Source organism: Mustela nivalis, assembly GCF_964662115.1.
Source record: "Mustela nivalis genome assembly, chromosome: 5".
NCBI lineage: Eukaryota > Metazoa > Chordata > Mammalia > Carnivora > Mustelidae > Mustela > Mustela nivalis.
In genome coordinates, this window is record NC_139024.1 from 95,476,501 (window position 1) to 95,491,560 (window position 15,060).

The 15,060-nt window shown below is 36.5% G+C and overlaps 1 long non-coding RNA gene across 2 annotated transcripts in view; it reads right to left on the reverse strand.

Annotated features, from left to right (window-relative positions):
- The window catches only part of LOC309864347, a 53,159-nt gene that overhangs the window by 8,292 nt on the left and 29,807 nt on the right, over positions 1 to 15,060 (reverse strand). The gene's annotated exons all lie outside the window — the stretch shown is intronic.

The following is a 15,060-nucleotide window of genomic DNA, read 5'->3' on the forward strand; positions in this document are numbered from 1 at the left end:
ACTATTGGGGATACTTGTGGTAATATTTGAATTTAAAAAGGTACAGAAAAATAATATAATAATGTTGTGTCAGTGTAGGCTCATCGATTGTAACAAACGTGCCACTCTGCTGTGGGACAGTGAGTGAGCAGGAGAGCTTGTGCTTCGATGGGGACAGAAGATACGTATGAGCACGCTGTACTTTCTGTTCAATTTTTTATGAACCCAAAACTTCTTGAAAAATGAAGCTTATTTGTTAAAAATATGTATACAAAGCTCTGACAACAACAAAAAACTGAAACCAAAAGGCAAATCAAGAGGTCTACTTATTTCAGTTCCTGGTCCATTCTCTGTCTATAGAGTAACTAGAAATCATATTTGGCAGCAATCCAGGTAAATAGTGCTTCTAGACACATTCTATTTTTCTAGGAGATTGCCATACTCATAATAAATTATTTTAATATGTCCCTACTGGTTTAAGTGTATACCATGTTTACGTGTTATGACACACTAATAATAATACAACTAATAATAGTTATGTCATTATTAACAAGCTGTCACTCTTAGTTGACGAGGAATGTTCTATCAGGGACAGATGGACACTGTATTCAGCTAACCAATTGCTCTTTTCTGCACTGTGTCTAATAAATGTAGCATCCTGTGCATGACTGGCTATTTCTAGTACAGCCACATATGATTTAACTGCCTTCTAGTAATCTGAGCATTGTGTCTCATCAAAAATATTTCAAAAAAATCAACCACCTGTGGATATTAAAGAGGATTTCTTTCTAAAAGCTAATATCTTTTATAGCCCTTGAATAACTATTTCCTGACAAATTTATTAGAATTAGGAAATTCAAATTCAAACTATTCCTATCAACCAGATTTGACAAAAATCACATGTTCAAAAAAACAGAAACAAGTTCTCACAGAGTTACAGCAAAAGATATTGCTTAACCTGTCATTTATTTTTTACTCAAAGTTTAAGATAACAAAATAAAATTGTTAGAACTTAAAGTTAAGAAATTAGTTAATGAGGGCGCCTGGGTGGCTCAGTGGGTTAAGAAATTAGTTAATGAACAACTACAAATTTGCCACTGGTATCCATATGTTAAAATTCTGTAAGGTTTAGTTGATTTTCCACATTTCACACTGAGAAATAGTGTACAGTAGATGCTGAATAATTCCCAAGTTTGTTCCCAAGGTATATACATGAAAATATATAAATCCACATAACCACTCACACACATCCCCACACCCACCAACCCACCAGCACATATATATAGAATAGCCCAATTATTCTGGTAGCAAGGTCAAAAGGAAAAGGTGGCCATAGGTTAGTAATAGGTTGGAGGATTTGGATGGAATGTGAACCTAAATTACCGTGTTACATTACCTTGCTGAAATCTTATTGCTAAAATTTTGCACTGCTAGGCAGTAAACCAAAAAAAAAAAAAAAAAAAAAGAAAGAAAAAAAAAGAAAGAAAGAAAAGAAAAGAAATTGAGAAAGTGTTAATTTTTAAGCAAGTTTGACAAAGATTGAGTTTCATATGACAAATATTGTCAGCAAGACAGGATTCTGTCAGTGGAAGAAGTTTAAACATTAACAATTTCTGTCAGGCTGTTGACACAATCATGGCAGACATTTCCCAAGATGCCGAGATGACTGCTGGCATTTGTCAACAATCCTGTCATAGTGACAGCAATAAGACCATGTCTGGAAATGTGACAGTTTTGGCTTTGTGCTCCCCTGAGCAATAGCCCAGGTGTTCAGAGAAAGTGTGGGAAAACCCATATTTCTGCATTGTCATTCGAACACAGAAAACACAGGAGGAAAATGAGCTGTCACTCCAATTCCCATGATGCCTTGCTGCTTAGCATAACTCTACAGTGCGGCCCTGGGTCCACTGGTCCATACTCTGACAGATAATTAAGAAAGCAGCAGCTTTTTCTAGACGGCTCTTCCTCATGATTTGCATTTTAGCCAGAGGCGACCAGTTATAAAAAAAACATGATGGAAAGATGGTAAGAAGCCAATTAGATGGATGGATGGCTGACTGACAGCTCTCTGGTATTATGACTCCAGATTTCAGACTACATAGCCTGGCAGTTTTCGACAAGAACCAACTTTTTTGCAGGTTGGTAAAGCTGTTAAATGTGGAACTATATATAGCGCTATATAATTTTTGCAAAGTTGTACATTTTCCTTAAATAAGCATGTATTCTTTTCAATCAGGGTTTGCATTAAACAAGTTTTCACAATTTAATCACAACTTGTGTCACTAAATTTAGCAATATTAAAATTCTAGACAACTTGTAGGCACATTAGCTGTGCCAGTAGAAAAGTGATTAAAAAGCTGAGAACCACATTGAGCCAGCAGAGATAAAGTGAACTAATAATTAGAATGTCTGTGCAAATATGCCTTCGGAACTTTGAAATGTACATTGTTTGGTTTGAAGGAACTGAAAGCATAAACCCTAAACTTCCTCTCCGCCTTTAGATTCTACACACATATATTTGCCTATTATCCTTGTTCAAGGTCTAATATATGCTTGTGTGTCTGCTACTTCAGCTAATTTTGAAATAAGAAAAATAAACTGTTAGACTCAAGCTTCCAGTTTGGCCGTGATAGTCTAGAGCTTCTAGCCAATGGGAATTAACTCTTCATAATATTGCCCAATTTGGAACCTTAACCAATGTTTCCTGTGTGTTACATGCTGTGATGTGTATGTTGTATACACACACACACACACACACACACACACACACACTCATGCACGCAGTTACGCTTTTCTAGAAGCAAACCATTTACTATTAGAGCAACACATCTCCATCTGTAGTTTAAAATGAGAGATTATTCTTTCAGTGTAATGATACCTCAGATTTGTTTGGCATTTTGAAATGGTACGGGGAGGTGATTATTTCACTCTAAACTGAATTTTTAGTAAGGAGCATTAACCGAAAGCAAAACTGCAGAGTGTTTTCTTACTATGGGTGATGGATCCTCTCCAAACTGAAGGTGAATATAAAGCCAACAGTGGGTCTCAATGCCTTTAGTCACTTGAAACCAAATGAGGTGTATTTTAAAGTTCTATGTTTACCACTCACTTTCCATTTGATGTCAAAATACATGATTCAGAAAGTCTTACCACATGTATTCATCCTTCCTTTTTTTTTTCTTTTTTGACTATACTTGTATTTATCTTTTTGCTTTTGCTTTATATCACCTTGTCAGAATAAGATAAGCTTATTATACTCATAACCATTCTATAAAACATTCTACATGTACATACTTAGAGAGTATAAACAGAAGTCCAGTTCCATAACCTACCTCCCAAATTAGAGAAGAATATATGCATGTTGTCTTTCATTAGAAGCATTAAGATTTTTCCTGTAGACATAGTGCGATAACAATAGAAATAGGAATCTTCTTGAAGGGATTTTATAATTTTTTAAAAGAAATCCTCTCAACAGTGGAGCTAATAAAAATCAAAATACATTTTCATGATTCAACATTTGCATTCCCTCTTAATTGACTATTTTAAAAGGAGAAATCCTGAGATATAAAGTGTCCTGATAAGCCATTTTTCAAATAAGAGAAGTAAAAAGTGTTGAAATGTTTGCTAATTTGACTGGATACTCATGCTCAGAGTTTGGTTGGATCTTTTTACCCATGTCCTCAGCTTGCACCAGCCATTCATACTTTCTTTGGAAATTTATTTCACTGTTGGATTCTCTTACTTATGTTACAGTATCAGTACACCCTATTTCCTCAAGCTCTAGGAGTTATGTCTCTTTTGAAAAAATCATTAGAACTGAAATCTGAGGAATAGTGTATTATAGACAGATTTCAAAATAACAACTCTCCTTACTATGCAAAACTTCTTTTGCCTCTAAACTCTGTATTGAGAAAATTTCTGTTTAAGGGGAAAGCTGAAGAAAGGTATTTCTTAAAGTGAAGTCAGTTCTGAAAATGCTAGTTTTACAGGGGACCCATTGTATCACTGTAGGGGAAAGAGATAAATTTGTAAATAAAAGATAAAATGTGTTCTTATCAAAATAAAAAGACACCTCACCATAAGACTTGTAGTGTTGTGCTTGGAAAATATAATAAAACTCCGTGGAGCTCATCGTTAACATCCTGTTCATATGAGACTCATTTGCAATGTGAGTGGCTGGAATCTGAGCATAAAGAGCAAAGGGAAGAATATAGACATGTTTTTTAAAAACTGTTTTCCTTCAATGTATCTGTATTTATAATTGAATATCTGATTATAGTCGTGCTTTGTCAGATTTAAAATAGAATATTCTGATGGCATGTAACTCCTGTAGGTCTGTCTGCCTCTCAGGTAGATATATGCAAATAATGATTTGAGACACATTTTGAAAATAACCAGTTTTCTTTTCAGCTCATTTTGTACTAAGTAAAAAGTAAAGGAAGGAAAAAGTTAGGTAAAAATAACTGAAGGTGTGAATGATAAAGTTATTTTCCTGTGTTTTTTAAAAATATGCTTTATAGAAATACAGTCTTATTGATCTCTATAAAATAAATCTTTATAATTCTATACAAAACTGTATTTTTTTAATTCAATATTTATCGGAAATTTCTATAAGTAAAATAATAATTGATCTTGAACAATTTCTAAACTATATCATCAAGAAATAATGTTGTTTAGGGTTGAACAGTAAACATTAAAAACCATGTCATTAAAGAATAATGCTATTTATGTGAAACTGTTCTTCAGTACCTCATATACTTTTCTAGTTCCCTAAACACCCAAGGGACCTTGCAAATTACTAGTCACAACACAGAGGTGAAATATTTGCTTCCTTTCCTTATTGGGTTTGGAGCACCTTCCAGAAGCCAACATATTACTGAAGATCTGTTCATCTTCCCTGATTTGGAATGGAGTCTGGCAGCTCATATACATATACTATATGTACTATATATTCGTGAATACATGTATGGCACACAGAGAGAGAGAAAAGAAAGCAACATGAGCCCTTAAGGGATAGAGATACTAGGGGAAAAAGAAATCAGCAATGATTCCTTGTTATACCATGCTCATAAACTGTTCAGAATCCCATTAAAATGAATAATTTGAATTAAATTTAAAAGTCCACAAAATTAAGACATATATAGAAACACCAGAGCCTTCCAAAAACTAGAGAGGTATGTACATCCCAACAGTAAAACAAAACTTCCCTTCTCTCCCTGCATTCTGATGGTCTTTCTCTTAAATCGCTTTTCAAGCATATCACTAGTCTAGTCTCTGTAACAGCTAACCATAAGCATTTTAAAGGCAGGGGCTGCATCTCACTTGTCGTTTCATTCCTGCACTAAAAATATCAGCTCATAGTAGAAGTTCAGTTAATTGTGATTGAATTTAATGCTTTGCCGCCATAAGTTCTCATACCTATAGCAGGTTAATTGCTCAACTGGTTGCTTCCATGTGCTCCAGTTGGGACGAGCCCAAGTTATTTTACTGTATTTCTCATGCATATGTAAGCCAAGTTAAACTATGTGCCTTGATTATGACAAGAATAGATGAGAAGTGATGGGCAGAGCAACGCATGTCCTGGGCATCATCATCACATGATAAGCATAGGAACATTATAATAACTACATCATAGCACATCATCTAGTGAAAACTGAGCATTGACTGATCTTCTATCCCACAGAGAACCATGTATACTGTCTTCCACAGCAAAACTAATCCATAGGTGTAGTTAAAGATAATAGAGTATAGGCAACTTTTTTTTTAATCATTCCACCCAATTTTATTTACCCAAACATTCAAAATATCATTGAAAGATAAATATTTTATCTCATTTGCATATAGGATATCTAGGAAGTTAAGTAACTTTCCTTGGTGTAATATCTAGTATGTGGCAATATAAAATTTGAACTGAGACTTTTGTTTTTGTTTTGTTTTAAAATCTTATTTATTTGCGGGAGAGAAAGAGAGAAAGAGCATGAGCAAGGGAGAGGAACAGAGGAAGAGGGAGAGGCAGATTCCCTGCTGAGCAGGGATTCAGATGAGGGGGTTGATCCTAGGACCCCAGGATCATGACCTGAGCTGGAGGCAGATGCTTAACCAGCTGAGCCACGCAGACACCCCTGAACTGAGACCTGATTGTAAAGTTTATACTCTTTCTACTGTGCCTGACTTCCTAATAATAAAAATAATAATTTCATTCAGTCATTAGCACAATAGGTTTTAATGTTAATGTGAGCATTTCTAGAGAAAACTTAAGATTAAAGAATTGTAGTGTTATGTACCTTTGTGTATGGACATCAACTTTATTTAATTGTGTTAACACACATGCTGTCAATACACAACAGAATTTTTCTTATAATCTGTAGAGGCTCAAGCTACTGGATAGGGGAAAACAGCTGGATAATGATCTTTTCACAGGCCAAATTAAAGAGATAGAAGAGAAATCCTAAAGGAATACAATATAGTCTTTGCCTTCTTGGGACTTAAAATCTATTGAAAAAAGACAGAAATAACCCTAATACAATATTTGATACACACCGTGTAATATTCTGAGAAGTAAAGCTTATTGATTGCCCTGAGAAAGTAAGAGGAGGTTCATCTGTGTTAGACCTTGTCAAGTGACTATGCATTTAGGCTGCCTGAGATAGGGAGGCCACTTAAGGTAAGAGGAACAGCATGAACCAAGACAGGTAAGAATGAGGGTAGCAAATTCTTACTGTATCTAAAGCATGGAGTGAAGCCTGTAAGAGCAAGATTGGGTGAAAGGCTTGTAGAGGGATCAGTATGTTGGGAAATAATCCTGGACAATCAGGCTAGCATGCAATAAATGAGGCACATTCTTGCCAGACGAAGCATACACTTTCTTCTGCAGGGAATGGGAAGTCATCTCGGAGCCTCACTATGATGTAACCAGTTTCATGAAGTAGAATGATAACTCAGCAATACGGAGCAGGGTAGGAAAGTGAAAAATCTGGCAAAAGAGGGATGGTGTGGGGATGGATTCAGTGACAGAGATGATGACTGAGCTAAAACGTGCGAAGTGAATTGTAGAGATGAAGCTTTCATTCTAGGCAGCCCCAGTTGGTTAGGATCAAAAACATCTTCCTTATTTGCAGGTTCCTCTGGTTTTTGGTTTTTTGTTTGTTTGTTTGTTTGTTTTAACAATAGTAATGTCTTTACTTGTATTAGATTTAGGTTCTAAATATGTGAGGAATTGTCCAGGTTGATTGTTAAGCATAGTACTCTGTCTCCCAGGAAAAGTCAGAGTAGAAGAGAAAAATGTTTCAGTATTTTCTTTTCCTTGGGGGGAAAAAAAATTGTGATATTAATATTAATTCTTCTATTTTTATTTTTTTCAACAGAAGGTCATGCATATGCTATTTCAGAGTTCACAGCTAGCCCCTCGCTCCTCAACTTGTGGGTGTTATTGCCAGACTACAGAGCTGCGCAAGGATTGACTTGAGAAGCGAGGAGATTATTCATGCGCCCGCACACACTGTTATCTCTGGGAACTCTGAATTGATGCAGGGCGAAAGCCAGTCAGCACGACTGAGGTTAGGGCACTTGAGCTGTTCAGTGGGAGGTGAGGAATTAAAATGTGATTATTACTCAAACTGGAATATAAAATAAAGAGCACGTTCCAGGAAAGGAGAGGAGGAGGATAATAAAAATAAATAAAGATTTACCTACTGAATCACTTGCAACACTGTGCCTTGTCCTTGAAATGCCAGAGACATTCTAATAAGTGGTGACGGGAGGGAATGGTTTGGGGGATTTATACTTCATTGGTGTTTTGTTCCTTGCAGATTGCTGAAATAGAAGTTCTTAAATGCTGGGAATGTCTATTAAGTATCCCTGGATATATAGATTAAATCCTCTTATGGAAAACTGCACCAGAATTGAAAAAAAAAATCTATGTATGAGCCAAAAAAACAAATTCTAAATGGCAATCAATGGCACAGAGATTATGACGATGGATCAAATTTCTAGTTGCCAACATTAGAATTTAGATTGCAGTTTTGGAGCTCATTAGGGACATGATAATGTAATCTGGCTAAACATCTAAAAAATTCGTTAGTATTGAAAAACATGACACCTAGTTAATAATGATTTATTTGATGGTTAATTTGAAGACATTTTAGCTGTAAATACGTGTTTGCTCTGATTTCTGGTGGTATTGCAGTTCATGTAAAAAAAAAAAAAAACCCACTGACTTACATTTGCATACATCCTAGTTATCTGAATCACTTTACTTTATTTCTCTTAGACTGTGCCTATGAATTCATATTTCTTAATTTCCCTCGATCTTTTGTGTGTTTCCTATCTTGTGTTTTTATTCCACATTTTTAGCATATATTTTGACTGTATAGTTTTGTGGGGGTTTATTCTTCCCTCAAAATCTAGTTACTTTCTGGGTAGTTTTTTTCACTACCAAGATTTCAGCTGTCACCCACACCTGCACTCAATATTCAGTAACTTACTATCAGCAATTACTGAAAAGGATAACATACCATGGTAATTCAAATTAACCTTGGAGAATTCTTTTTAAAGTACCTTGACATTCCCTCCCCAAATACATGCATCCTCATACATTTTTTCACTTCCAGACCTCTGAGTCAGAGCAGAGAAATGCTGTTGTGCTTCTGGGCAGAACGTCTAAACCACGTTATGCAGAACAGCGTGGCAGCCATTGTTTGGGTTTAACACCTATTGGCTTGTTCTGCTCCTCTCATAAGAGATTAAAGTTTTCCAGGGATTATAGGGAAAGTTACACTATCACACAAATACTTCAACTTCAGGAAAAGTAAAAACTGGGGAGTACTATTAGCCTCACAGAGACGTCTGTTCTGTCCCTGCTTTCTTCTTTTTGTCCCTCCCTTTTTGTCATCTGTCTTCCAATCTGAGTCTGAAAGATCGGAACATTAAGGAAACTTGCATTGGTAGAAGTCTATCAAAATGTGTTGTATCTTTCTGTTTCACTGCTAAGAAGCAAAATACAATTTTGTACCTTTAAAAAAAAGTGAAATTATTAAATATGATTAACTTTTCTACGTGAGTAAACCTCATATAAAAAGCAGGGACTACAAAAGGAATATAGTATATAGTTCATGCACTTTCCACAATGCTTTAATTTGAGCATTCATCGAAAATGTATGATATCTCTGAGTGATATTCAATCATCTTTTTTAGTGTTGTTTGCAAGTACTTTCAGGTGATTCTGCAATGTTAGCTTCTATAGTAACATAGGTGACCTTGAACTTATTTTCATGATACCTGCACAGAGTCACTTTTGTTCAGAATGGTTAAAAATACTTTCATATTTCTTTCTCTTTTTTTGTTACAAATCACTTTATTTTTCACATAATAAGTGTATTACAGTACTGCAGTATTTATCAAACTTGAATAAAATCCTTACCCACTTTTAAAAAATAACTAATTCTCAGGGCTATCCAATTTTAATACAAATCACTTTATTAGCTATATGCTATAAACCTAAAACTGGAATACATTCTTTACTGTACAATTCTTAAATTCAAAAAATTTTTATATGTTAAATGCAGATGAATTTAGAAATAAAAAATAGAAATAAGATTATTTATTTCACATAATTGAAGAAGTCATTTTCCTGTAAATAAATTGCTGCCAGCTACAACAATATAATACAGCTATAACACAAGATTATACCCTGAATTTCATGTGATGATGCCATTCTGTCACCACTTTTTCTATTTCAATTACTTAAAAAGAATGGCCCTTATTTTGTACCTTGACATCATTTTACCTTCAAGTTATCATAAATGTATTATTTGCTTATTAAGCACATTCCATCCTGTCCTTTTCTTGTTAGCCCACGGTCATTGAAAAAATATTCTTTTCTTTGGGGCGCCTGGATGGCTCAGCAGGTTAAAGCCTCTGCCTTCGGCTCAGGTCATGATCCCAAGGTCTGGGATCGAGCCCCACATCGGGCTCTCTGCTCAGCGGGAAGCCTGCTTCCTCCTCTCTCTCTACCTGCTTCTCTGCCTACTTATGATCTCTGTCTGTCAAATAAATAAATACAACCTTTAAAAAAAATTTTTTTTATGATCATAAACACAAATGCACACATAATTGCTGAAATTACAATAGCAAATTATGAAGGGGCCATTGAAATGTCCAAAATAAGCTTCTACAACCATTTTTGAGATCATTCAGAGAAACCCACAAAATATGGAAATTTATATAAATTACTTATAATAGTTATATAATCTTTAGTTATATAATCTTTTTCATATTCATAATTTTCTTCAAAACACTTACAGGGTAAGATAATATGTTGGCAAATAATAAAACACAAAACCAGAACTTAACCAGAATTTTAACTTAGGAATCAAAATACTTAATGCTAAGACCCATGATTTTCCTTAGATCTTTGTAATTCTGCTACAGACAATGTGGACTCTATTTTGAAATTAGCTTTAAAGATGTATTTATTTATTTATTTATTTGAGAGAGAAAGAGAGTGGGAAAGGGAGTCAGGGGAGGGGCAGAGGAAGAGAACCTCCAAGCAGACTCCCCACTGAGCATGAAGCCTGATATGGGGCTCAATCTTAGAACTACAAGATCATGCCCTGAACCAAAACCAAGAGCTGGACATTTAATTGACTGAACCAGGAACCCCTGAAATTAGTTTTAATGAAAAGTCAAGGATCTCTGAATAATTAAGCAAAATACTTGCTATACTAAATTGTTGCACTCTATGACAGACATTGTACTCAATAATGAAAGAGGTATTTATTGGTAAATACAAACATTCAGAATGCCCAGAGGAAATTGAAGTCCTTATGAAAAGTTTGAGTTCATTTTCTAAATGAGCACCAGAACCAGAGTACAGGCCCTCTTTAGCAAAAAGGGAGCCTCCTTTGAATTAATGTTGTGATGCAGTTGATAGAAGGGCTAAGGTGAACTCATAATGTTTTGTTTACGTGTATTGTGTCTCCATTCTGACCACACAGGCCTCCTCCCTGTTCTTGCTTCAAGGTCTTTGCACTAGCTCTTCTCTTGGCCTGGAATGTTGTTCCTCCAAATATTCTCCTAGCTCACCTCTTACAGTGGTATTTTCTTTACTTACCCACTCCCAGACACATCTCCCCTGAACTCACTGTGCAATACAACACTGCCTCTATTTCTTGTTCTCTTCGTTCACTCTAGTAGCATTTGAAGCTACAAGGGAAACACCTACAAAGAGTCTACTGTGAAAAACGGCTTCTCAAATGTGTAAAATCAGAATAAGGGCAGTGCTGAAGGTTAATAAGTTAGAGGCATCTTTAAGGCACTTCAAGAACTCAGAGCCAGAGCCTTAATGAAGGTTTGGAACAGATTTTCTGAGAGAGATGATGTTTGGTCTCATAAAGAATGGCTCAGACTCAGACAAAGGACTAAAGTAAGCTGGACTTTACTAAATTACTAAATTATCACAGGTGAAGAAATAGATTTAGGATAGAGCTGAGGAAACCATAAAGAGTGGTAAAGCTCAAACTTGGAGGGTAGGAAAAGTTGGGAAATGACACTTGTAGATAATTTTTAAGAAACATATATGAATATATTCCCCATCTCTGATGATTGTCCAAATCTACAGACCTTAAAGAAGGGGCATTCTTCAGGAGTCATTTTTAAATAGCCATATTGCCTTCATCTCCTCAGAATTAGCTAGAAACAGGTGACTGAATCAGGGAACAAATGATGCACTAACCAATCAGATTCTCATTCTCAGTAATTCAAACTGCAAGATCTGGAAAGAGGTGAAGGGATTCAGAGGAAAGATTTGAGCAGAGGTGATATTAAGCCAATGCCACATGCAAGTGGAAATTACGGAAGATATAAGTTAAGAATCAAATATGGGAATAGGAAGTAGTCATAAGGAGACAAGAAAAATTTGAGACAATACAGAGAGAGAAAAAGGGAGAGAGATATGGCAGTTCCAATTTCCAATTTCCCACATCCAGTCTCTTTAGTTCTAGCTGATCATAGATCTTAGTTAGACTACAAGTTATCATTTGTGAATTATATATAAATTATATTTCCTTTGGCACAGTTTTTGTGGGACCTAAAGACAGGATGTGCAAACCAGTTCCACATCCAAAGCTAAGGGAGACACTGGGGTTTTAGAGAGGGATTCAAAAACTATTTTTTTCAACCCTTAGCACCTCACATACCTTGAATGTATTGAAGGTGAAGAGAAAATATTTTGAGGTAATTATCAGTATAAAGGAAGTTTACTCTCTCCATGGAGTAGGGATAGATGTGCTTCCTTTTTATGTCAAGTCTAGCAAAATTAGCTTTTTACGATTTTATTTATTGATGTGTGAGAGAGACAGAGCACATGCTAGAGAGGGGCAAAGGGAGAGGAAAAAGCAGACTCCCTGCTGAGAAGGGACCCTGATGTGGGCCAGGATCCCAAGGCCCTGAGATCATGACCTGAGCTGAAGACAGATGCTTACCCAACTGAGTCATCCGGGTGCCCACAAAATGAGCTTTTAAGGACCTTATCGAGAAAAGCTCTATCTGTGTTCTACTGGAGTCTGATGAACACAGCCAGCTGGTGTCAGAGTTAAGTTTAAACATTACAGAAATGAGAGGAAGCAAGTGGGGATGCCTTCTATCTGGTCAATAAAGAGGGCTCAAATGGCAAATAGGGTTCTCCTATTGGAGAACCATTGGGTTCTCCTACCCAAGACCGGTTTAAGATATATGTCTGTGCTGAGGTGTACCACTTAGATATAGGTGTAGGGTCATTTATAGAGGGATCCAGCCCAAGAATCTTCCTGATGTGGTGTTGGAGCCCCAAAATCAAGAGACTGAATAGAGTAAAAGCCCGGAGCCCAAAGGAGGGTCATAAGCAGGTAGCTGAGAGTGTCCTCACCGGTTGTCCGAAAGTTCTTATGGATGCATAGCTGAGCAGTTAACAAGAGCGTACAAGAGAAAAATACTAAATACTAAAACCAACTCTAAACACCCACAAGAGTCAAAAAGAAGCAATGAGAAATAATGTCTTAGCTAAGGTTTTTCCTCCGCTATCTCTTCTCTCTACCAGGCTTCAAGCTTGGAGGATTGAGAAGGCCTCACTATGGTCAACGGCTGCCAGGGAAGAGCAAGGAAGCACAAGCACAGAGTGAAAGAGAGAAGGCAAAAAACTCATCCGCCCCCAACTCCAGACCCAAGTTGGATGAAGGGAGAAGTTCAAAGCTTTGGCTTTTAGTCAGGACTCAACTTTTTAGTTGCTGAAATGAAACTATTCCTAAGAAGAATAGCTAAAAGAATTTCTTTTTCTACAAGTAAACAAATAAGCCATGGCTTCGGTGCAAGATTTTATCTGGGATGTCTTTGGTACCCTAGCAGCAGAGCCTAAGATGGGATATTTGTCTACGTGGTATTTTGGGATGAAAGCTCTCAGGAGAAAGTGATGGAGGCAGCAAGGCAGGGAAAGAGAAGGAAGTTAAACGAGGGAGTAAACTCAACCGGGCATTAATTTCAATATTAGATCTGGTCCTCCAGGGACGCTCTGGAGTATAAACTGCCTCACAGGGCTAGTCTCTTCTTCACTCATAGTGGTGGGCTGCCAGGCAAAGGTGACGGGCTAGGAAATCAGGCTGGGGCAGTGATAGAACATATTATACAGTGAGAGGGAAGGAGAAGACTTCAACTCACAGAATGCATTTGTATAGGAGAAAAACTAAAGCTCTATTCTAATCACATCCAATGAGCTCCATTTATGCAATAACCATTTCATTTATAGAAACTCATCCTACTTAATTGAACAAAGAGACCGAATGGTTTCTTTTCCTATTCTCTAAAACGAAAAAACATTGCCTGAAATAAAATTGGGGAGTTACATAATGACCTTTCCTATCTATACCAGTTAAGAGTGGATGAAAATAGAAAACATTGTATGGATATTGGCAAACTGGAACAAGTAAATAGATGAATATAGCATTTCATTGATTAAAATCACTTGCTGTTTTCAGTCTCATTGCTTCTGTAGTCACAGTAATGAACTTGATATCTCTGTAAATAGGGCTCACACAGGACTAAAGATCTGTAGGCAGACAGGTAGAGCACAAATGTGGTAAATTTTAATAAGATCTGGAAAAAAACTGTAATTAAAGGAAGGATTACTCTAAGATTCATTTATTTGCCTTTGTGGATTTCAGAGTGTAATAAACAAAAATATGTAAACCATGAAAGAACCATTTTCTTTCTTTTTTTTTTTTTTTTTCAGATGTGCCACCATATATTTTGGCATGAAAGGCTGAGGCATATTTTATTTTTCTCCCCCAAATTCAGGTCTCTATGAACCTTAAATTATAGCAATTGGTGATCAACTTTCTTGAGTAAGACCTCTTGTAAAATTCTCTCAAAAGAAGGCCATACTCTGGCTTACATTTCAAAACAGGTGGCATTTGCTGTTTCCTTTGTTTCAAAGTGTTTTATCCACTCCAGGATGCAAATTAGGCACTGGCTTCCCCTGATAAAAACTGTCATGGTGTCTACTGCCCCAATGACAGCCTGTGTTATTCATTCCACCACCAGGAGTCAGGCTAATCACAGCTCCCAACTCACAGTAACATGTTCTGAGAAGAAAACCGAGAGTGAGATGACACCCTGTATCCTCTCCTGTATGCTAGCACTATTGCAGGTGTTTTGTTGCTACAAAGCTCTGAGGACACAAAGCCATGGCACCAATACCAAGCAAAGAAGTAGCACAGATGGCAGGGAAGGGTTTGAAATGCAGGAGTCCAGAGAGTGATACTTTGGGGCAAGGAGGTTCTCCCTACAATTTCTTTTCACACTTTGAGACAAATGGTAGTGAGGGTACCAAAGCTTAGTTAGACAGTTTGGGTTGGAGATAAAAGTCATTCTGTTAAGAATATGTGGGTTACAGCCTGGATCACAGAGAGTCCTCAGAGTGGCAAAAGAAGATCACACATAAATCCTAATTGGATGACCTGACTGAACAAGGAGAAATCCAGAGTTCTAAGAGCTCAGAAAAATAAGAAAGAAAAAGACCAAGAAGGCATTGAAATATGAAGATAAAATCAATAC